The sequence below is a fragment of the Magnolia sinica genome, chromosome 2 (genome assembly GCF_029962835.1).
Source record: "Magnolia sinica isolate HGM2019 chromosome 2, MsV1, whole genome shotgun sequence".
In the NCBI taxonomy this organism is placed as follows: domain Eukaryota; kingdom Viridiplantae; phylum Streptophyta; class Magnoliopsida; order Magnoliales; family Magnoliaceae; genus Magnolia; species Magnolia sinica.
In genome coordinates this window covers 59,860,075-59,883,651 of record NC_080574.1, presented here as the reverse complement: position 1 = coordinate 59,883,651, position 23,577 = coordinate 59,860,075, and the positions used below count along the sequence as shown (strand labels likewise).

The 23,577-nt window shown below is 41.6% G+C and overlaps 1 protein-coding gene and 1 non-coding gene across 3 annotated transcripts in view; both read left to right on the top strand.

The window, feature by feature from the left end:
* The window catches only part of LOC131237148 (metal transporter Nramp7.2-like), an 87,243-nt gene that overhangs the window by 4,647 nt on the left and 59,019 nt on the right, over positions 1-23,577 (top strand). The window lies entirely within an intron of this gene.
* LOC131238388 (small nucleolar RNA R71) lies at positions 17,090-17,196 on the top strand. Its single transcript, XR_009167793.1, has one exon. It is a non-coding gene; the product is annotated as a small nucleolar RNA R71 (small nucleolar RNA).

The following is a 23,577-nucleotide window of genomic DNA, read 5'->3' as shown; positions in this document are numbered from 1 at the left end:
ATTTTCTATTATATGACTCACATGAGCTCTGGATCAGGCTGATATTTGGGCCCTAGCCCTAAAATGACACGGCAAAAAGGATGGGCGGCATGGATTATACACACACATCAATGTGAGCCCCACGAGTTTGGTCCTTACCCACGCGCAAACAAGGGTTCCGTACACATCACTTTCTTGGCATTAAATACAATGTAACTTCTTATTCCCTAAAAAAACCGTATAACTACTGAAATAAGGACAAGGGCATTTTGGTCCGAGTAATTTTCAAAGGTGTGTCAGAAGGCCACCTATGGAATATTTGAAAGGTTGAATCTCATTAGGGAATTTGACCATACATCAAGGTCAGTATGATCAATTTCGCTTCTAAATTACTCATGTTGCATGGAGTTTCTGCACTTGCCTAGGGTCATCAAAGGATCGGATCTTGAAAAGGATCCAATTCGAATTTTATTCGATTAAATTAGATTCAGATCAATAATGGCATCTATGGAATCAAATTCAGATCACAAAAACAGGATACATTTATAATCTGAACGGAGACTCCGATTTGACTTGATAGAGATCTGATTAGACATTTCTCTATTATATTAAAGATCCGATCCGACATGTATCTATTATATGTAATGTTTGTGTTCACGAATTGCTTATTCAGTTTCTAGCTATACATGTGCGGGTGTGTTAGAATTGAAATTACGTCTTCAATTCAAACCGAACAACTATGACCCCGAGCACCAAGATAGGAAGACGCATAGTTTATTACTGATATTTGATGAGATTGGTTGCCTATTCAGCCACTTACTCAATGTGTAAACAGGATTAGGCGATATTCAGAGGGTGGGGTTCGTCCTCTGATGATGAGTTGTACATTTGACTTTCATATGAAAAAACTTTTCAATATAGACAAAGTGAAATGAGAAAGGATTCTTATAGTCAGGCATGAAGAATAACTACAAAACAACTTTCTAAGTGAAGAACTAAATCTAGTGTGTAAGCGTAGACTCAAATTAAAGCTAAACTTACCAGCTACTTGATTAACACTACTGATTACACTACAGAATGTAAATAGCAAGCTGAAAATAAAGAATTACACTAAGAAATGTAATTTTCTTGATTAAAAAAAGTAAAGGATTACAATATGGAATATAAATTGACTGGTAAATGAAAGAATAATTGAAAGGTAGATTTTTTTTGTTTTGTTTGGGTTGGTATGAGGCACCTTTTTCTTACTGAATTCATCTATTATTTATATCTTTACCCTGGCCATCTGGATTCTTCCCACGTTCTAACGATTGCCATAACCGTTCGACACTACTTGGATTCCTCTGTTTCTCCATTTATCATATGTCGTATAATAGTTTCTTCACAATTGTTTCTTCATCGGCTGCTTAGACATTGACATGGCATTGTCTGATACGTTCCAACTATTGTTTGCTATGAAATCTTTTCAAATCTCTTAATATACCATGTGGATTTTTTTTTTAAATCACATGTAATCTACTCTAATTGGCTCTTAAGAGGAATGACGATAATGGGGATGAACATTACCCCCCCCCCCCCCCCATGTCGACTCACCTTTAGAAAAAGGTGAAAGAGACATATGACCCCTCATTAATGTGGCATTTATTGCCTACACGTGGCATCGAGTCGATAACCGTCTTCGGCTGATTTAGCGTAACATGTCAGCGAGGGTTGTACTTTATAGAAGTAAGGATCAAACCCTATGTTGACACATGTTCTTACATCGTTTCCTACAAAATTGCAATGATGCCTTAATAAATGTTTCTTCTCTTGGCCAATATAAGCGTCATTTTGAATTCTCTTTCGTTCTATGCTTTCTTTCCTTACTCTCTTTTCTAAACTAATCTGAATTCCAACTTTCTCTTGAGCAATGAATGCCTTTTCATCTTTCACCCCATTGTTCCAGTAAAATAATCTAGTTACAATGATGGATGCACTTGTTGACAAGTACATCAACAAGATAGTCTTTCAATCACTAATCGGTGATTACTACTGCTTAGGCCTGACGTTCACTCCATCAACAAAAGTTGAGGAACTTAGTATGATGGATTCTCTATTTTCTCTTTGCCTTAGTGAGACCTTGCTGATCCAAACTGATCTTGTCCCCGGTCCTGTCAATGCCTTTAGGAATCCTCGATCATGGTTGAAACCCCTCTCAGAATGGGATACTTGGTTTGCATGTCTCATCCCAACATAAGGCATCATGGAGAGCATCGGGCATCTACAAGTGTATCAAGCTCTCTGTTTTTTATTATCCATTAGATCTAGCTCTTCTCCTTGTAGCTTCAACCTTTTGGAGCCCATCGACCAACACATTTTTTTTCAATTACGGCCTCATGAGTCCAACTATTTTTTATATTACAGCTCTAACCCAACTTCTTCCCTTTGGTGAAGCCATTTATACTAGTTTTGCGCAGAAAAGCACTAAGCGCTTCTCAAATAAGGCTAACAAAGCCTATTCCCATTTTATACAGGCCTACCGTAATACCAGCGGACCAGTTGATTATGAAGAACACACTGCTTTTTTTGTTTTGGATTTGTCGCCACATGCTTTGTGTGAATGCCCTGTAGATAATCACCGAGTATGTCTCTTTGGCCGAGGCCCTTACCTAAGGTCAGAAACCTGCCTTGGTGCCTTATGTACTTAACCACTTCTACAGATGAATCTGTGAAGTCACCACTAAGGGTCTGTATCCAGGAGGAGGACCAATTTGGCTTCTCTAGATGTTGATCTATGAATACTTCCGCACTTCCCTTGCACATCACTCCATCCATTCTGAAGCAGTCTATACTTCTTATAGTGAGTGCATCATCAACTCTCCTCAAGAAGTTAAATCCTTTTCGATGTATATGGATATATTGTTTTTCTCTTCGAGTAAGAGTAGACGAAATTGTTCATTTATTCCATTTCATGAAGGAGAGTATGGACCTAGTTGGTTACCTATCGATATGAGTAGGAGAACGATCATGGGGCATTCCAAATGCATATGGCTTAGGAAAGCTACCTCATCGCCCAAGAATGTCAAGGCTGGAATCTAACAGTATTACCCGAATTTGCTTGCTCAGCAATTCAGTTTGGTTTAGTGTATCCCTTATCTGTTTACCCAAAAGACTTGCAACTAGCCCCCTTTTAATCGGCTAGTTGCCGATAAATTCTTCCTCTATCAATCTGTCCATTCTTCTTTTCAAGAGGCCATCCTGGCTCTTAATATTCCCTTTTATCCCAATCAACCACAGGTAATGAATATGTTTGTTGTTTGGTGGGAAAGACATTACCAGTGATTGCAGAATAAATCTCCAAAAGAGATCATAGCTCAACTTTCTGCAAAGTTTGAGCCTAAAGGAAAGAAGAGGGTAGAACTCTCATTAGCCAGTACACTGAGTCAGAAAAAAATAAGCCGAAGACAAGATTGGTTACGCAATCTCCCCCTCAAACTTCGTTGATTGAGGTAGTAGCTACTCCACCCAAATGCCAAACAGCTATGGCAAGGATTCCTTCTGCTGCAACACCTCCACCGATCTGCAAATCTTCACTAGCTACAAAGAGGATTCTTGACATAGGAGCTCATCTTGGTCCACCTCTAAAGCCTCCAGTATTAGTTCTTCAGCGTGTCAACCCACCTCCTCAGGTAACAATTCTATATCGACCATTGCTAGTTCCATCAAAGCCGCAACGAACACCCGGTACTTCCTCAGCCAAGGCCATATCTTTCTTTGAAAAATACTTCAAAACTAAGTATTGGCCAAGTCTCTCCATCACCAATTACTCAAAAGAAATTGAGGAAGGCTTGAAACATTACTAACAGGATGATTATTACAAATGCTGGAACAAATGATGGAAGGATAGGGAGAGATTAAATAATTTCGATCTTCCTTTCGTTGAAAAATATCTTACTCCTTATCATCCCAATCTACCACCATTCTTTAGTTCGAGGGGGTGTTGATAATGGTTAAAAAAATTCCTCGGGTTGTGGACACATGATCCATCACTTACATCGCCCATTCTGACTTAGGTGGAAATTACTTACCTATATACATAGCTATCATAGATTTTCTCAATTTTCATGATAATTAACTATGCCTTTTCCTTGCAGTTACTCGGTAGTTATCGGCCACTGACAAATAGATCATCATGGTGCAACCATTACAAAGCGCCCACCAGTGACCAATCGATGCCCCTGAGATTGTCGACATCTAGACTGTGGATTCTGAGAATATGGTCAGTGTTGAGACCATTCCATCTCATAGCCCTTCTGAAGTCACAACTCTTCCTTTAGTGTCCGAATATATGATTGACATACCTCCGACACCTCCTATTGTAGTCGATAAGAGAGAATAGGAAGCAACAGAAGAAGAAGCACCCCCCCGCCATCTGCCATTCGAGTGAGAAATTATCTTCCTAGCCACTGGTTCCTTTACTCGACAAACAAGTTCCTTTTAACAGTTGAAGAGTCTCCAACCTATGAAGGGACCAACAACATGACTGAGGAAACCATGGTGATCGACATCCCAAAGCCCTACTTGCATTTGTCATCCATTCCTATACTAGCAATGGTGAGCGATGCTTCGACTCTTGCCGCTGCTGATGAAGATGAACCTCTTATCGATGATATCATTTCTTCGTTCAAGAGGGCCCTTGCTGAGGATATTGTTGTGGCCGAGTCGCATTCTCTATAGAAATCTGCCAAGCATTAAAGTAGAACTTCGAGTCCTCTTACAAATGGGGTCATCTAGATCTCTCTTAGCTGAGATCGTCAATAAATTCGAATGGTTGGTCGAGTTATATTGTGTTTGCTCTTGGTCAGATCCTAGCCTGATAAACAAACTATCAATACTTCAAAAATTTTTGGGGATTATCAAAGCACACAACCATGTACATGCTATTGTCAACCAAATCGAAGAGGAATATTGTACAATTGAGTCCCAAATGACTTTTGCCAAGGATATCATCAAGGACCTTATGACTGAGACTATTGGACTGAAGACCTCTAGAACAAAGCTCGAGGACATGGAGGCTAGAATTAAATGTTTGGAAGTAGAGCAGATGACGCTAAAAAGGGACTATGTGGAGACGCATGAAGAACACTTCTGCCGCAAGGAGACGGTCAAACGATTGTAAGCGTTGGTTAAGACTCAAATAACCACCATCGGTCAACTCTAGTGATCGGTGATTAAGCAGGAGGCCACTTTACAGCTAGTGAAGGGCCAATTGGAGACGATAATCATGTCACTTGAACCCATCTCATTTGTTGAATTGCAACTTTGTATCGACCGTCACTTATCAATACAACCGACAATCGAGCTTGTTTTATTTTTTTCACACCTTAGTTTTTTTTTGCCCTTTTGTGCTTGTAACTGACTGCTAAGCTGGCCCTTAAAACCTGAAACATTATGGGCTTACTCCAAATTTAAATCCTCAATCACTATACATCACTTATTGCTCGGAACATGCAGCGACTTCCTTATTATAATCGCTCTGAATCGTGGGTGCCAAAATCACCTATTTAAACTGATTCAAACTTCATTCGAATATAAAAAAATCTTGTCTTTATACCTATGTCTTGCTCCCATGGCTTCCAACTCTTCTACTTCCGTTGCCGACGCTGAGAGTTATTTAAAAGAGATCTTTGAGTGGGGTTTAATGGAGTTTTTTCAATCATCGTTACTCTTTGATGTGAACTATTTTGTCAAAGAGGCTTTGATAATGGCTGAATAAGAGGTTGTGCTCAGGGAACTCCTCTAAAAGCTGAAGCGTCTGTATTCTATGGGATGTCGTTATCTCGAGCTTACGTTTGAAACTTAAGTGGTCTCTAAATACCTCTACCAGCAAGCATCGGCCAAGGAAGACTATAAAAATGAGTAAGACTCATGAATTGCTTGGCATGATCGATTGCGCTGGGTTCAAACGCACCAATTCAATCACACCATGCTCCATGCATTACAAGCTTACTGTATTGGATTAATGGAATTACTCAAGGAACAAAACGTGGTCATCTAAGAACATCTCTCATTTCTAGATGAACAGATTTCTATCTACTAGGTACGATCGAAAATAAGCCCCGACACGAAGAGAGCAGCCGGTAACAAGGTTTCTTCAAGTAATATTCACGTTGACCAGCTGCTTCACCTCTTGTCGATCATCAACAAGAAGGGAGAAAATTGGGCATTAACGTAAGAGAAGAATGAGACCGAAACGCAGGCTCTCATTGAGGAATTCGAGGGAATAAAGATTTGAGTCACTCGGTTGCTTTAAGTTTTACTTTTCCATTTCTCTTTCCTGCGTATGCAATCCGATTAATGATCTACAACGTTATTAAATAAATCCTCCCTCTTTATAAATAAAATCAATATTCTAGCACAATATGGGATGTGTTTCTTTCAGGTATTAAAACTTTGACCATTGGTCACAGCTAGAGATGTTCAGAAGGTTTAAACAATATTCCCTTAGTTAACTGAGTTTCTTTATCACTAGTCGGCCGTTCAACACTTACTATTTTTCCACTTACATATGCTTTATCATATGCTGACTCAGTAAAGTAAATATGCAACGTTCCTCAAGGAGTCTTCATTTATTCCCTTGTGTTCCCCCATATTCTCGGAAACAAATCACTAACCTAGTTGTCTACTTCTGCTTCCCAACTATCAAACCCTATCCACTACATGTATTAATCACTCCTCTTGCCTTTTATAAAAAAACACTCCCATTTCATATTTACAGAACGCCACGAATAGGAACCCTCAGTAGCAAACCTTGACATCATGACTTCTTTTTCCTTCTTCGCCTAATCCTTAAAAGTTCTGAAGGAAATTTTCAGAGAAGGGATCAACTCCTTTTCCCATTCCTCTCTCCTCCATGATCCATATTCCATCCTCAAGGATGTGACCGATGAACCTCTTCAAGAGGTCCTTAAGATCATCTCGAAACTCCAGCAGCTGGGAGGTGTACTCTAGGGCTGACTCTGAGCTCGAACGATGTACTGCCCCATTAATGGAACTCTTGGCCCTCTGTACTGAGTCCGTAGCTCTTTCAACTCGCTATAATGTAGCTTGGAAGAATCGACTACACTGGATTCATCAACATCGCTTTAACAAAGAGACGTTACGATCCATGGAGGTTGTACTTGAAAACCTCTTCACTGACCTCTCTGAGACCCAATGTGTAACGCCTCGATTTTTGAAACCGAGTATACAACTCATTTTTCAAAAATTGAGTGTTAACCTTTAAAGATAGCTAAAATTCATGTGTTTTTTTATCTTTTATCAGAGTTAGCAGTTTAGCAAGATAGAACAAGTCAAGCATAAAAGGTAATCCAAATACATAAGTCCAATTATTCCAGTGGCTGCCCAAAGGCTTATACAAACCAATGTCTCATTAATCACAATTATAAAAAAAAAAGATATAATTTAATACATAGAACAAGATAAATTGCAACTGGTCTTAAACTACAAGATCACGTAGCAACTCTTGAGCAGACTTTATACCCTGCTCCTCATCAACCTGAACGTGATTATCATTTAAATCACCTGCACTACCTGTATGGTTATATATTTGAAGAATGAGTAATCAGCTCAGTGTGAATTCTCCTCAAGATTGCACACCATCAGATTAATCAAGCATAGTTTTAAACAATAAGACATATAAAACAATCCATGATGTGATCTTGTTTAAGTGCACAGATGCGTGAATGCACATCAACTGGGGATGCACATCCAGTTGGGCAAATGAATGAACCTTTCAAATAGTCGATTCATTTCTAGTAAAATGATGGACATTTTAAATAGTCGGTCCATCAAGAAAGAGAATGGGTCTTTCAAACAGTCGACTCATTCAACTTGCAAAAGAACAAGTCTTTCAAATAATCAACCTGCTCAAGTAAGATAGTGGGCCTTTCAAACAGTTGGCTCACTTAAGCATGAATGGGCCTTTCAAACAGTTAACTCATTCATGCATGTGAATGGGCCTTTCAAATAGTCAACTCATCCCTAATAGGAGAATGGACCTTTCAAACAATCAGTCTATTCAAACAAGAGAATGGATCTTTCAAACAGTTGACTCATTCAACTTGCAATGGAACAGGTCTTTCAAATAGTCGACCCGCTCAACTAAGATAGTGGGCCTTTCAAATAGTCACCTCACTTAAGCAAGAATGGGCCTTTCAAATAGTTGGCTCATTCATGCACGGAAATAGGTCTTTCTAACAGTTAACCCATTCCTAATAAGAGAATGGACCTTTCAAACAGTCAGTCCATTCATAATACAAGTGTCATAAATGTCACGTCCCAAACTCGTAAACCGGGCTCACAGAATTCTCGATCACCAAATCTAGTGTTGACAGCCTCTATAGTACCCCATTCTCGGCTTCCAATACCCATACACCAATTTTTGATCCTAGGATCCTACAAGGAGCACTTTCAGTATGAATTTTTTTGTGTAAAGGAGCATAACCACAAGCATAACCAAGTCATAAATGACAACATCAACACCACATATCTACTAATATAACCATTCGAGTATAATGCTCAAAGGAAAATACACAAATAACAAAATCTCCAAAGTGATCTGCCATAAGCTCCTGCCTCAATGCTACTACGACCTAATGTCACTTGCACACAACAATCATGCATAAGCTTATAGAAAGCTTAGATGGTGGTGCAAGTGTGTGCGCAAGATAAGTTTCAAAAACATAAATATCAGAGTAAGTGAAAATACTAACAAATCCATAAGTCATACAATATCGGAGTATGGAATGCAGATTGTTCACACCCCAAGTGCAGGGTTGTGATGTAGTAATAAACTCGGTAAGACCGAGGTCGAATCCACAGGGACTGATACCTGTACGTTATCTGGAACCAAGTAGAACTAGAACTAGACTAAGATGTGATCTAAACCAAATAGAATTTAAGAAATAATTGTGGAATAACTATCTAAAACTTTAAGGAATTCAGAGGAAGGAAACTAGGGATTCAGAGGATCCACTTGTAGAGATCAGGGAGATCTTATGCCTGCATCAAGGATTATGGAATTCAAACTGAACTTACTTGATCTGGTTTTTAAGAGATGAAAAGTATATGAATTAGAATGGATTCCATCATCTAACCATGCCCAGGAGACAAAGCAAACAACAGGATTAAACTAATTACCAACTAATCAACAATGTATGAAGATCAGGAAGGGTACTGTCATCCTACCATGCCCATGGAACAATGATGAACAACAGGGCTTCCTGACTTCATAAACATAAAAAGGGAAAAGAAATATTCAAAGCCATTGCAAACCCATTGTAATTTCAGTCACAACAGACCATTAAAGACTAAGAAAAATATTCCTTGACTAATCAACTAGAATCACATTCAGTTTATGAATTAAAGGCATACAGTAAAATCTCCCATCTCGCTATAGGCTTCACCTCTTAGCCCTAGCTAAGAGGTTTAGCCAGACATGAATGGCTTGAACTCAAGGCAAATAAAAAGAAAAAGAAAACGACAAAATAAAAGAAAATAAGAAAAACTGATTATCTTTTCCCTCTCATCTTTCGTTTTCAGCCCCCTATTCCAGCCACGTCCAGCCTTGTCCTTCAAAAGAGTCTCCACGCTGCTCCCTGTCTTCAGCCACGTCCAGCAGAGCGCCCCAAAACCGAGCACTCACGGCTGCCTCTGCCCACGTGCTCCACGGCTCCTTCCTTCCTATTCAAAACTCTTCTCTTTCTCTCTTGCCTTGCTCTTGACGTCCCAGCCGTGGATGCCCTTCCCTGGTCCCGCTCACCTCTCCTTTATACATCCAGGGGCGGTGGAGAGCTGGAGTCTGCAGACGAGCCAGCTGCGGAAACTCCCTTTACGCACAGCAGAGACGTTTCGCAGCCGAGAAAACAACAAGGTTGTTGTTTTGTTTGCACATGCAATCATGCACGTAGGGCCAAACGGCGACCTTGGCGAGGGTCTCGTCCCACCTCCGGACATCATGGACGATCCAGATCATCAATATGATCAGCGATGGTGGCCCACCTGAATCGACCGCAACCTCTGCTGCGGAACAGAGCTCGCGCACACGTCGCTGTGAAAGTCGGTGGGCCTTTTGTCGGTGCCCTTTATGGAAATCCACTCGGCTCATTTGATTCACCTCGAAAAACCGGTCGGACATGGTCCGTTTTAGATCGGATCTGATGTGCCCCACAGAGTTCTTCACACTACCGTCAGTCCTGCGTTTAACGGCTGGAAAACCGATCTCCGGTGTCTTTTGGCATTCCTCCACCTAGGTGTGGGTCACACCCTCCCTCTGGACTTGGTGGACGGTTCAGATGGATGATTTGGATGCTGAATGGGCCCCACTGCTGAAAAATGGACGAACGTTGTCCGTCCGTTGTTCATCCGTGCTCGAGAAGGAGAGGGAGACGAGTCTCCGTCGCTGACCGGGGGACTTCGGTCCAGTGCACAGCGGGCGTACGCCTGCTGTGTGCACGGGCCGTGTAAAATGGGCCCCACCCTGATGTCTTATACACAATCCAATCCATCCATCCGTTTTGTCTCCTCAGATAATGGGTTGAGACCAGTTTTTAGGCATATCCAGATCTCAAGTGGGCCCAAAATCAATGGTTTATGGGCTGCTCTGAGTGTTGGACCACCTGCAGAGGGATCCAATGGCTAAAATTTGACGTGTACGGTTATTTTTTGGTCCTCAGGCCACGTATGGAGTTTTGAACTGATTAGATGGTGGGAACCCTATGATCTTGCATTCTGGACACTTTTCAGGCCACTTGAGCTTCAATTTCTCAATTTTCTTGGATCCCTGGCATGCAAATCTGTCGATCTTGGTCTCTTCGGGTCCGTCCCATGCTCCTGGTGCTTTCAGACCGTTAAATCCATGCTTTTAGTACCCTTTCCCAGTCCAGGCTCGTGAATACGCCCTGCATCACAAACATGATTAAATTAGGCTGTTAAATCGTACTATGTTCGTAAATCTAGGCAGTAACTGGGTCTGGTATGCAATATTTGACCCTCAACACAACCCCCAACCAGCATCTTGCTAGTCCCGAGCAAGGGATGCGAAAAATAAGTTGAGAAATACAGGACAATTTCTACAAACTCAAGAGATTTATGAAAAACAATTCAGATACTCGAATTCTAAGATTCATGAATGTTGGCATTACTTTCTCCTGAAATCAAGCTTACGGTAAACTTCATAATCAAGCTCAAGTGTTAATCCATTAATCAGAACGATTCTAGATATTGAGTTCCATGGATGTATCGTGTAATCTCAGCTTAACATTATTAAAATTCACTTCTCTATTTCAGGGTATCATTGGTAACCAATATGATAATTCATGATAACCAAAACTTTCCTCACAAATCATCTTTTTATTCCTCCAGCTTTTGATTTTTTCATTAAAAGTAACGCCAAAAAGGGGAATCAAATCTTCACCTACAGGGAGCAAACCTATGGTGAAGACCGATCGCCAAAAAGTTTATGAATATCAACCTTGGGGAATCAAATCTTCACCTATAGGGAGCAAACCTATGATAAAGACTGTTCGCCCAATCCATTCAATTTTCCAAGTTGGTTCCTTTCAAGCTTAGTGATCACCAAATTAATCCTTCAATATCGAATGAAACCTTAATGTGTAAACGAGGTGTGACATGTGAGATCATAACTCAATCAAAGTGTACAATCTTCTAATTCTGAATTAACAATTCAAACTTAGCTGTGAAATTTAATAGATAACTGAATCCAAGAGTCATAAAGTACCAACATCACGCATCTTGAAATTCTAAGTGCCCTAGATGGCCGTCAAAATCACTTCGTATTCATCAGAAATCTTGAGAAATTAAAAATTTTCACAACTTTTGCTCAAGACCAAGAAAATACAGATTAAGAGACCTAATCTCCCACCCCCAACCTAAAATCTACATTGTCCTCAATGTAAAAGAAATAAGCATGCGATGCACATGGGACAAAATAAGTAAATGAGAAGTGATGGAAAGATAATACCTGGATGAAAGAATCAAGAGGCTTTCCAAAGATATCTACGTAAGAGCGGGTCAGCACAAGAGAGAAAGCAACAAAAATAACAAAAATAAAATCCTACCTATACCACTTTCGTAGGTGCTCTCGATTGCATTTAGCGTATGCAACAAGCCTTTAAACCCCTAGGTTGTCCCTAGTGGACGAGTTGTAGTCTCGTGAGGGTTTGCAGTAATGTTACCCACAAACATTGAACTAATTAATGATAAAAACAAAATGAAATGACGAGCTGGGTTGCCTCCCAGGAGCGCTAAGTTTACCGTCTTTAGCTAGACAAATAAAGCAACTACCCTAATCCTAAGAAAACAGGAAACCTACCTATACCTCCATCAGACTAGGAGATCAATTCTGGTAAACAGGATCAGTCAGAGGCATGGACATGTCCTCTGAATCAAATTTCTCGACAAATTGTTTCAATCGATGTCCATTGACTTTAAACTCCTTGCCATTGTCGGGATCTCTTATCTCAACGGCCCCATACGGAAAAATAGTGACTACAATATAAGAGCCGGTCCAACAAGATCGAAGCTTACCCGGAAAGAGATGTAATCGAGAATTATACAAAAGGACCTTCTGACCAGGCGTGAATGATTTTCGCAAAATGTGTTGGTCATGAAATGCTTTCATCTTGTCCTTGTAAATTCTCGAATTATCGTACGCATCATTCCGGATTTCTTCAAGTTCATTCAATTGAAGTTTGCGTAGCAAGCCAGCATTATCCAGATTGAAATTAAGATTTTTGATCGCCCAGTACGCTTTATGTTCCAGCTCCACAGGAAAGTGACAAGCTTTCCCATAGACAAGTCTAAAGGGAGACATTCCAATAGGGGTTTTAAAGGTAGTACGGTATGCCCATAAGGCATCGGTCAATCGGATTGACCAATCCTTACGATCAGGGTTAACCATTTTCTCCAAAATGTGTTTAATTTCCCTATTAGAAATCTCAGCTTGTCCACTTGTCTGTGGGTGGTACGGGGTGCTCACCTTATGAGAGATACCGTATTTCTTCATTAAGCTCTCGAATGGTCTATTCCAAAAGTGTGAGCCCCCATCACTAATGATGGCTCGAGGCGTTCCGAATCGAGAAAGGATGTTTTCTTTTAGGAATTTAATGACCGTGCGATGGTCATTCTTTCGACACGGAATCGCTTCGACTCATTTAGTGACATAATCCACGGCGAGCAAAATATACAGATTTCCAAATGATTGGGGGAATGGTCCCATGAAATCGATGCCCCAGCAATCAAATGCTTCAATGATAAGGATGAGATTCAAAGGCATCATATTTCGACGGGACAATGCTCCCAATTTCTGACAACACTCACAAGCTTTGCAAAACTCATGAGTGTCCCTAAACATAGTGGGCCAGTAAAAGCCACACTGCAGAATCTTGGCCATGGTCTTTTTAGCAGAAAAGTGACCACCACAGGCCTGTGAGTGACAGAAGGAGATGACGCTCTGATGCTCATCGTCTGGTACACATCTCCTTAGGATTTGGTCTGGGTAATATTTAAATAAATAAGAATCATCCCAGAAAAAGTTACGCACCTCGGTGAAAAATTTCTTCTTATCTTGCGCAGTCCACTGTGTCGGTATAGCACCTGTAGCAAGATAATTAGCAATATCAGCAAACCAAGGTGAATGGGAGACTTTGAACAGTTGTTCATCAGGGAACATGTCATTGATATGAGTCGTCTTAAGGGACTCAGAGGTATTAAGGCGAGAAAGGTGATCGGCCACTACGTTCTCTGCTCCCTTTTTATCTTTAATTTCCAAATCAAATTCTTGGAGTAGAAGGATCCATCGTATCAAACGGGGCTTAGAATCATTCTTCGAAAGAAGATACTTAAGTGCCGCATGATCTATGTAGATAATGATCTTGGATCCGATCAAGTAGGACCTAAATTTGTCCAAGGCGAATACTACAGCTAAGAGTTCCTTTTCCGTAGTCGAGTAGTTCACCTGGGCAGAATTTAAAGTTCTACTTGCGTAATGAATGACGTAGGGCCTCTTATCTTTTCTCTGGCCTAGGACCGCCCCAAGAGCATAATCAGAAGCGTCGCACATAAGCTCAAAAGGAAGGCTCCAGTCGGGTGGCTGCATGATAGGTGCAGTGGTTAATGTGCCCTTAAGCTTGGTGAAAGCTTCCTGGCATTGCTCAGTCCACTCGTACGGAGCATCCTTTTGAAGAAGAGTGCATAAAGGACGAGAGAGGAGATTAAAGTCCTTTATGAATCGCCTGTAAAATCCTGCGTGTCCTAAGAAGGATCGCACATCTCTGATGTTCTTGGGTGAAGGTAGGTTAGAGATAAGATCTATTTTTGCCTTATCTACCTCGATTCCCTTGGACGAGATGATATGCCCAAGGACAATTCCCTTCTGAACCATGAAATGACACTTATCCCAATTAAGTACCAAGTTCTTCTCTTCACATCTTTTCAGCACACATTTAAGACTTTCCAAGCACTTAGTGAAAGATGGACCGTAAACAGAGAAATCGTCCATGAAGACCTCTAGATATTGCCCCACCATATCAGAAAAGATACTAAGCATACATCGCTGAAAGGTGGCAGGGGCATTACATAGCCCGAATGGCATCCTTCGATAGGCAAAGGTGCCGTAGGGACATGTAAATGTGGTCTTTTCCTGGTCTTCAGGGGCTATCTCTATCTAGTTGTAGCCCGAATACCCGTCAAGGAAACTGTAATAGGAATGACCAGCTAACCTTTCCAGGATTTAATCAATGAATGGTAAAGGAAAGTGGTCTTTCCTCGTGACGGTATTCAACTTCCTGTAGTCAATGCACATTCTCCAACTAGTAGTGACTCTAGTTGTCACGAGTTCATTATTAGCATTGGCTACGATGGTGATTCCGGACTTCTTAGGGACCACTTGAGTTGGACTCACCCATTGACTATCAGATATAGGGTATATAATACCCACGTCCAATAGTTTAAGAACCTCCGCCTTAACCACTTCCTTCATGTTTGGATTTAGTCTACGTTGTGGTTGCCGAGCGGTTTTTGCATTATCCTCAAGATATATGCGGTGAGTACAAATCGAGGGATCAATTCCCTTGAGGCCCGCTATCGTCCATCCCAGGGCTCCTTTATGCTCAATGAGAGTAGATATGAGCATACTCTCCTGTTCTTTCTCCAGGTGGGCAGAGATCACCACCGGGTATGTCTCATCTTGACCTAAATAGGCATATTTCAAATCAGAGGGCAAAGGTTTTAGGTCAAGTTTCGGTGGCTTGAGTTAGACGGTAGAGGCACTACATCGGTTTGTGGCAATTCTTCAAATTGTGGCCTCCACCGATTAACTTCAAGTACCGGTGCAGTATTAAGTAAGACACACGTCTCCCTAATCATGTCATCATCAAAATCATGGGAGTGGGCCAAGCACGTCTCCAGATGGTCGGAGGATAAGGTCAGCGGTGTCGTATCTTCCACGAAAGAGTCAATCATGTTAATGTCATGGAAATCGTCATCATCCTCTGAGTTGTTGCCGTTATTGAAAAAAATGTTTGACTCCAATGTCAAATTTCCAAAAGACATAGTCATGACACCATTCCTGCAATTGATAATTGCATTTGACGTGGCAAGGAATGGGCGACCAAGAATGACGGGAATCTGAGTGCTCATGTTATTGATGGGTTCGGTGTCCAGGATGATAAAATCTACAGGGTAGTAAAATCTATCGACCTGGACTAACACATCCTCAATTATCCCTCTTGGTACACGAATAGAGCGATCAGCAAGTTGTAGTATGGTTAGGGTGGGTTGTAATTCACCCAAACCTAACTGCTTGTATACCGAGTAGGGAATCAGATTGACACTCGCTCCTAAGTCAAGAAGTGCGTGATCAATTCGATGGTTCCCGATTACACATGATATGGTTGGGCTACCGGGATCCTTGAATTTCTGCGGCACGTCTTGCTTCAGGATGGCACTCACTTTCTCAGTCAAGAAGATTTTCTTTTGAATAATTTTCCGTCTTTTGGTCGTGCATAAGTCTTTCAGAAATTTGGCATATGAAGGAATCTGTTTCACGACATCAAGTAGAGGAATGTTGACTTTCACTTGTTTCAACACCTCTAGGATATCCTAGGAGTTAGAAAGAGGTTTTGGTGAAACCAACCGTTGGGGGAACGGAGCAACTGGCTTCTCTAGAAGTTTCGGTTCTAATTTTTGTGGGGCATCACTAGCTCCATCATTGTTGTCCTCTTCTGGTTCTTGAGGTTTTTCGGGTCTAACCGGAAGAGTTTTATCAATGATCTTCCCACTCCTAAGAGTGGTGATGGATTTAGCATGCCCCATCTGATTTGAAGAGCTGGGATCATTAATCTCGTACTACGGTTTAGGATTGGGGAGAGGTTGTGCAGGAAGCATCCCCTTTTCTATAACCGTCATACGAGAATCTATCTTTTGCATAAAATCTGTAATTCCCCGCATTGCCTGAGCCAGCTCTTGTATGGGATTTTGAACCGGTTCCTCTTAAGGTTTCACTTGATTTGGATTTTGATTGAAGAAACCTGGAGGAGTAGCCGTTTGTCCATTCCTCCAACTAAAGTTTGGATGATTTTTCCAGCCAGAGTTGTATTTATTGGAGTTAGGTCCAGTAAAAGGTCTTTGATAGTTATTTACGGCATTGGCTTGTTTATTCAACACTCCTCGAAAGGCAGGTATTGTAGGACAGTTTTCAGTTGTGTGAATGTTGCAATCACAGATGCCGCAAACAATTTCATTGACCTTATCCTTCTTTCCTTCCATGGCCTCAACTTTCCTTATGAGCGTAGTCACTTTACACTTGAGATCATCCTCTTCTTTCAAGAGATATAATCCACCTTTCTCCTTTAATTGAGTCGGCCTAGACATGGTGTTCGACTTTGGGTAATAGTCCCAAGATTGTGTTTCTTCAGCCAAACTGTCGAGGTAGTCCCATACCTCGTCAACATCTTTATTAATGAACTCTCCATTACACATTGTCTCGACCATTTGGCGCATGGACGATGTCAGTCCATCGTAGAAAAAATTTGTAATGCACCACGTTTCAAATCCGTGTTGTGGGCATGAACTGACCAAATCTTTGAACCTTTCCCAACATTGGAAGAATGTTTCATCTTCCTTTTGGGCAAAGTTCATGATTTCTTTTCTGAGGGTAATCGTTTTATGATGTGGGAAGAATTTTTTTATGAATTCCCTCTGCATGTCGTTCCATGTGCCAATGGATCTAGGACGCAGTGAATGTAACCACGTCTTAGCTTTCTCTTTTAAGGAAAAAGGAAAGAGTTTCAGCCTAATTGTATCCTCAGATACATTAGGAAAACATAATGTAGCTATAATCTCATCGAACTCTTTCAAATGTAAATATGGACTCTCTGATTCAAGTCCATGGAATTTGGGAAGGAGTTGGATAACTCCTGGCTTGATGTCCATTTGTCCTGTGTTTTCAGGGAAAATCATGCATGAGGGCGTACTCACTCCCGCCGGTTGTAGATAATCTCGTAAAGTACGAGGCGGGGGTGTCTGTTGCACCTCATTCTCATCTTGGGTATCCTCCACCCTGGGTGGAAGTAGAGGAGGTTGGTCTTCAGCCATAACTTCACTTAACTCAGGGGATTTCGAGTGGTGTCTAGTCCTGCGATGGATAGTCAACCCCTCAACCAATCCTCCTTCAGTCAAGAGACGTCGAGTGTTGTCACGGGCCCACTTGGGCATGAAACACTCGCAACCCTCAATTAAATTCGAACGAAAAGAAAATCTAGAAAGAAGGAGAGAGAGAGAGAGAGTTGGAAAGAAATTACCAAATTGAAGCCCCTAAGTTAAAGACCTGCGAAATAAAACAAAGATAAGTTAGATTCTAAAAGGAGAAAAAACAATCCTTTAAAAGAAAGATAACAGTAAACTGATTTCTAAAAAAAAAAAAAAGGTGGAAACTTCTAAAATAATTTAGGAAAGTCCTAAACTAGAAAGTAAATTATTAAAAGAGAACTGAAAAATAGAAAGTAGGGAAGGAGCTTACCGAATTAGAAATTTCTATCTTAAAGGCCTACAAAATAGGAAGGTTAGTTTCTAAACAAAAATTCTAAAAATAAATTAGGAAACAAATTAGATTCTAAGAGAGCTAGAATTAGAGAGTTACTAAAATAAAAATAGAAAGTTAATTTCTAAAAAGGGAAAGAAATAACCTAATTTCTAAAAATAAACTATTTCCTACAGAAGGGAGGGCACTAGAATTTAAAAAAATTTCTAAAATTTTAAACCCTAATTCTAAAAATAAGAAAAAGTAGAGAGATTAGGAAGGAATTACCAATTGAGAAACTTATGTCAAGATCCTATAAAACAGGAAACAAGTTAGTTTTGAACTCAAATAAAAATAAATAAAAAACTAAGGTTAGTAAAATCCTAATCTTAAACTAATCCTAAAACCAATTAATTTCAGAGAATCGTAACCGTCACGGCGCCAAAAACTTGTTCACACCCCAAGTGCAGGGTTGTGATGTAGTAATAAACTCGGTAAGACCGAGGTCGAATCCACAGGGACTGATACCTGTACGTTATCTGGAACCAAGTAGAACTAGAACTAGACTAAGATGTGATCTAAACCAAATAGAATTTAAGAAATAATTGTGGAATAACTATCTAAAACTTTAAGGAATTCAGAGGAAGGAAACTAAGGATTCAGAGGATCCACTTGTAGAGATCAGGGAGATCTTATGCCTGCATCAAGGATTATGGAATTCAAACTGAACTTACTTGATCTGGTTTTTAAGAGATGAAAAGTATATGAATTAGATTGGATTCCATCATCTAACCATGCCCAGGAGACAAAGCAAACAACAGGATTAAACTAATTACCAACTAATCAACAATGTATGAAGATCAGGAAGGGTACTGTCATCCTACCATGCCCATGGAACAATGATGAACAACAGGGCTTCCTGACTTCATAAACATAAAAAGGGAAAAGAAATATTCAAAGCCATTGCAAACCCATTGTAATTTCAGTCACAGCAGACCATTAAAGACTAAGAAAAATATTCCTTAACTAATCAACTAGAATCACATTTAGTTTATGAATTAAAGGCATACAGTAAAATCTCCCATCTCGTTACAGGCTTCACCTCTTAGCCCTAGCTAAGAGGTATAGCCAGACATGAATGGCTTGAACTCGAGGCAAATAAAAAGAAAAAGAAAATGATAAAATAAAAGAAAATAAGAAAACCTGATTATCTTTTCCCTCTCATCTTTCGTTTTCAGCCTCCTGTTCCAGCCACGTCCAGCCTTGTCCTTCAAAAGAGTCTCCACGCTGCTTCCTGTCTTCAGCCACGTCCAGCAGAGCGCCCCAAAACCGAGCACTCACGGCTGCCTCTGCCCACGTGCTCCACGGCTCCTTCCTTCCTATTCAAAACTCTTCTCTCTCTCTCTTGCCTTGCTCTTGACGTCCCAGCCGTGGATGCCCTTCCCTGGTCCCGCTCACCTCTCCTTTATACATCCAGGGGCGGTGGAGAGCTGGAGTCTGCAGACGAGCCAGCTGCGGAAACTCCCTTTACGCACAGCAAAGACGTTTCACAGCCGAGAAAACAACAAGGTTGTTGTTTTGTTTGCACATGCAATCATGCACGTAGGGCCAAACGGCGACCTTGGCGAGGGTCTCGTCCCACCTCCGGACATCATGGACGGTCCAGATCATCAATATGATCAGCGATGGTGGCCCACCTGAATCGACCGCAACCTCTGCTGTGGAACAGAGCTCGCGCACACGTCGCTGTGAAAGTCGGTGGACCTTTTGTCGGTGCCCTTTATGGAAATCCACTTGGCTCATTTGATTCACCTCGAAAAATCGGTCGGACATGGTCCGTTTTGGATCGGATCTGATGTGCCCCACAGAGTTCTTCACACTACCGTCAGTCCTGCGTTTAACGGCTGGAAAATCGATCTCCAGTGTCTTTTGACATTCCTCCACCTAGGTGTGGGTCACGCCCTCCCTCTGGACTTGGTGGACGGTTCAGATGGATGATTTGGATGCTGAATGGGCCCCAATGCTGAAAAATGGACGAACGTTGTCCGTCCGTTGTTCGTCCGTGCTCGAGAAGGAGAGGGAGACGAGTCTCCGTCACTGATCGGGGGACTTCGGTCCAGTGCACAGCGGGCATACGCCTGCTGTGTGCACGGGCCGTGTAAAATGGGCCCCACCTTGATGTCTTATACACAATCCAATCCATCCATCCATTTTGTCTCCTCAGATAATGGGTTGAGACCAGTTTTTAGGCATATCCAGATCTCAGGTGGGCCCAAAATCAATGGTTTATGGGCTGCTCTGAGCGTTGGGCCACCTGCAGAGGGATCCAATGGCTAAAATTTGACGTGTACGGTTATTGTTTGGTCCTCAGGCCACGTATGGAGTTTTGAATTGATCAGATGGTGGGAACCCTATGATCTTGCATTCTGGACACTTTTCAGGCCACTTGAGCTTCAATTTCTCGATTTTCTTGGATCCCTGGCATGCAAATCTGTCGATCTTGGTCTCCTCGGGTCCGTCCCATGCTCTTGGTGCTTTCAGACCGTTAAATCCATGCTTTTAGTACCCTTTCCCAGTCCAGGCTCGTGAATACGCCCTGCATCACAAACATGATTAAATTAGGCTGTTAAATCGTACTATGTTCGTAAATCCAGGCAGTAACTGGGTCTGATATGCAATATTTGACCCTCAACACAGATCGGCTATACAAATGTAGAGTCATAAAGAGCCAAATATCAGATGCCGGGGATGCAATGCAATATATAATTCCTAATGAACCACAATTACCATCAGCCTCATCTAGGCCATATAAATGAGGAAACATAACAACTCAAATGCCATATGCCGCGGATGTAATGTAATATGCAGATCCTGGCGAGTTTATAATACCATCAACGTTATTCAGGATATGCAATACAAAACCATAGTAAACCAAATGCTATGTGTTGAGGATGCATGCAATATGCAATGCGAATGATGTGAAGTCGAGATGATAGTACATAGTATCGCGAGCTGTGGGGTTCTTCACAAGGGACTTCTATCCAAACTGGCCGATACCTGATTTGGATAGCTGGACATAATGTGGTAATCTCTTAATCTCAGGTTATTCAAGTACCCAACTAAAATCATGGCCATTGCGAGGGTATAGATATTGATCTAATTGCGCACCACCAGCCTGAGTGGATAGTGAATGAATTAATGAATGAAATGCTGAGTACGCAACTCTTACTCAGTAAGTCCACATATTAGTACAGTACATATCTGAGATCATCACCACGGTCTAGTACACTCCACACTAGCTAACGCCTCCCTAGCTGCGCAACCAAGTGAGTGAAAGAGACCTCACTACTTGCCTACCCATGTAAGCCCGGCTCGTCAGTAGCAGACCCACTCATATCTGGTCAAACTCAGCCTAGTTTACAGCCCCCTCACTTGGGCGGATAAGGCCACACCCCCTTCCAACCGACCACGAAACAATAGGAGACGCGGCCTAATGGTATATGGCCCTCATGCGCTCGTATATCCACTTGGTCTAGACTTTGGAGCGTCTCCTGCCCATATATGTCATGCCCCAAACTCAGAAACCAGGATCACAAAATTCTCGATCACTGAATTCGGTGCCAACAACCTCCGTAGTACCCCATTCTTGGCTCCCAGGGCCCATACGCCATATTCCGATCCTGGGATCATACAAGGAGGATTTTTCAATGTGCATTTATCTCGTAAGAAGCATAACCACAAGTTTACCCAAATCTCAAAGGCAATATCATCATCACATAGAGAGGGAAGGAGAGAGAGAGAAAAAAAAATGGTGGAGATGAGAGGAGCTCCACCACTATAAGCTCGTCCATGTGCATGCATACATCAAGATGGGTCCCACCACAAGTGGGCCCACAAATGAAATCAACGATGGATCACCCACCTATATCACTCCTTCTTTAGCTCCTTGGACTCCTAAACTCCATGGCTATCCCTTTGATGGAAGTTGATGAGATTTAAAGGGTGAAGATGAGAGATCTTGGGGTAGGGAGTGGGCCACACTTGACTCCTCTCATAGACGTTTCCTCTCCTTGAGAATTACTTGAATGGAATGAGAAAATGAGAGTGAGAGAGAGGTGATGTAAGAGTGAGTGATGGGTGATGGGTGAGTGTAAGAAAGGGATGGGTGGTGAGAGAGAGAGTTGACTTTGGGAATAGGAGAGGGATGGATTGCTTGTACTTGACTTTTACTTGTGATAGGATTTGTACTTGATTGATAGATGTGATGGGTTGTAGAGATTCTCTCAAATTTACGACGCATGACATTTTCCTCAAAATAAATGTGGGCCCACAACTCCTGACTTGGATATCGCATCAGTGTGCAAGTCGCAGCGACAGCATTGGAACCACTAAAACGGCGCGGTCGCAAGGGTACAAGTTTTGGGTCGAGCTGACTCTGATATACAGGATGCAACTTAGGGTCATGCGCAAATACTTATTACAAGTTGTGAGTTGCCGAAATTCAACAGGGAGGACCGCAGGAGTCTAAGGAACGGTATGGGCTAGGATACGGGCCTGACAACTCTCCCCTCCTAGTAAAAATTTCATCCTTGAAATTTACTAACGTCGTAACTAGACATAACTCATAAGGCATAACATTATATATATATATATACATCGAAAACAAAATATAATCGAATAGTGCTTGCAAATCTCAGGCTCTTGCTCCCATGACGCGTCATCTACACTATGATGACCCTACTGATCCTCGGATCCTAGATCAGAAATGATTGAAACCAGAATACTATGTAACCTCACAATCTCAATGGTAAGGAACTATATCAGAAAGTTTTTATGTTATTCGAACTCAGGGATCTAACCAGTCTAAGTTCTCAACAATCATAGAGTGTAGGGTAGCTATCAGCAGATATGTGATGTTATCATCAAGTATTCCCCAAGTTATGCTCTGATACCAAATTCTGTCACGCCCCAAACTCAGAAACTCGGCTCACAAAATTATCAATCGCCAAATCCGGTGCCGACAGCCTCCGTAGTACCCCATTCTCGGCTCCTAATGCCCATGCGCCAGAATCTAATCCTGGGATCCTACAAGGAGGATTTTTTAAAGTACATTTATCTCATAAGAAGCAGAACCACAAGTTTACCCAAATCTCAAAGGCAACATCATCATCACATAAAGAGGGAAGGAGAGAGAGAGAGAGAGAGAGAGAAAGAGAGAGAAACGGTGGAGATGGGAGGAGCTCCACCACTATGAGTTCCTCTATGCACTTGCATACATTAAGATGGGTCCCACCATAAGTGGGCCCTCAAATGAAATCAACGGTGGATCACCCACCTATATCACTCCTTCTTTAACTCCTTGGACTCCTAAACTCCATGGCTTTCCCTTTGATGGAAGTTGATGAGATTTCAAGGATGAAGATGAGAGATATTGGGGTAGGGAGTGGGCCACACTTGACTACTCTCATGGATGTTTCCTCTCCTTGTGAATTGCTTGAATGGAGTGAGAAAATGAGAGA